Genomic DNA, 1,956 nt, shown 5'->3' on the forward strand with positions numbered 1-1,956 from the left:
CCGCTGCGCGAACTGCCCAGTTTCGGGCAGTGTATTAAAGTGAAAGTTGAGGGGTTTAGCTGCAATTTTGCAACCCAATAGGCTATGTATTTGGGTAAATGAGGATTTCTCTCATTTTCACCCTCTCATTCCCTCTTTTCTCTCCCCTCTCTCTCTTAGAAGACAAAGGAGAAGAAAAAGAAAGGAAGAAAAGAAGGAGAAGAAGGAGAAGAAAGTGAAGGAGAAGATCAAGAAGCAAGAGGCTTCATCTTCTTCTCTCTAGTTCAAGAAAGGAAAGCTTATAAGGTAAGCTTTGAATCCTAATCATGGTGGAACCTAATATAGGGTTTGGATTAAGCTTGAAATGGGTTTTATGGAACCATTTGAGTATTTGAAGCTTTTCTTTTGCTTCTTTTGAGATCAAGACCATAGAAATGGTGAAGCTTGAGGTGAGCTTCATCACCTCTCATGGTGAAACCGTAAGTAGGGTTTTGATTTGTCTAAAGATGGTTCTAATGGACTATTTAGATATAGTGAAGCTACTTTTGCTTCCCAAAGAGATCAAACCCTAGGTTTTGTATATGTATTAGAGCTAGGGCACCAAATTGGGGCTTTTGCTCATGAGGGTTTCTAAGTGCAATTGACCTCCAAAAACCTAATTGGGGTATTTCCGACGCGTTGGTGCGCTTGGATTAACGTTACGAAAAGTCAAAGTAAAGTTATGAGCAAAATGGCCTCCCATAAGGTTCGTTTGCCGCAGTAAAAACGAGACATCTAAAAATTTCAAAAAAATCATCGGAGCCACTTTGAAAGCCTACGAGGTGGGTGGTGCTGTCTCTCAACTCATTGAACTTCTCCTCTATGCTAAGTTCATTCATTGAGCATGTGTTAATAATATTATTTTGCATGCATATAGGGTAAAGTAATGATAAGAAATGTGATGATAGATGATTGTGAGTACCACTTGCTTATAATGATGGTAGAGAGCCAAATAAATGTCAAAACCTAAGTGTATGCATTAGAGAAAGTGAGGCACCAAAGTGACGACAAAGAACAGAGTACACTGACATAGACGTCGATGGCATTGAAAATGTAAAGTAAAGAGACACCTAGAGTTAGTGTGATGCAAAGAACTATGTGATGTAAAGAATGATGAAATGACAATGTATAATTTAAAGTAAAGTGGGGCAATAAAGAAAACAGAAATGTTGAACAAGAATGCTAGAGTTAGCAACGAGTAAACGATCTCTCTTAAAATCATCGGAGCACCTTTGAAAGCCTACGAGGTGGGTGGTGCTTCTCAAACTCATTGAACTTCTCTCTATGCCTAATGTGTCATTCATTTGAGCATGTGTAATATATATTGTTGCATGCATATTAGGGTAAAGTAATGATAAGAATGTGATGATAGCATGATTGTGAGTACAACTTGCTTATAATGATGGTAGAGAGCCAAATAAATGTCAAAACCCTAAGTGTATGCATTAGAGAAAAGTGAGCACCCAAAGTGAGCAAAAAAACAGAGTGACGCTATGACATAGATCGAGTGGCATTTGAAAATGTAAAGTAAAGAGACACTAGAGTTAGTGTAATGCAAAGAACTAATGTGATGTAAAGAATGATGAAAATGACAATGTGTAATGTTAAAATAAAGTGGGGCAATAAGAACAAGAAATGTGTGAACAAGATGCTAGAGTTAGCAAGAGTAAAGAAAAGTAAAGAGCAACGATTTGCATGAGTTTGCAACATAAAGTGATGTAATGAACACTAGAGCTAGTGTAAAGTCAAGATTGAACTTATAAATCCTTTGAGTTAAGGATATGATCATACTTGCTATGAGTTCCGTGCTCGAGGGCGGTCGCTCCCCCTCGGGCGATGCGCTCCGGAGTTATGCATCACGGGTTGGAGTAAACCCGTAAGGACGGTCCTAGCTGGTGAGTTCCTGCGATGATGGACTTAATGTGAAGCAAGTTAATG

The sequence above is a fragment of the Ananas comosus genome, linkage group 14 (genome assembly GCF_001540865.1).
Source record: "Ananas comosus cultivar F153 linkage group 14, ASM154086v1, whole genome shotgun sequence".
Lineage (NCBI taxonomy): Eukaryota > Viridiplantae > Streptophyta > Magnoliopsida > Poales > Bromeliaceae > Ananas > Ananas comosus.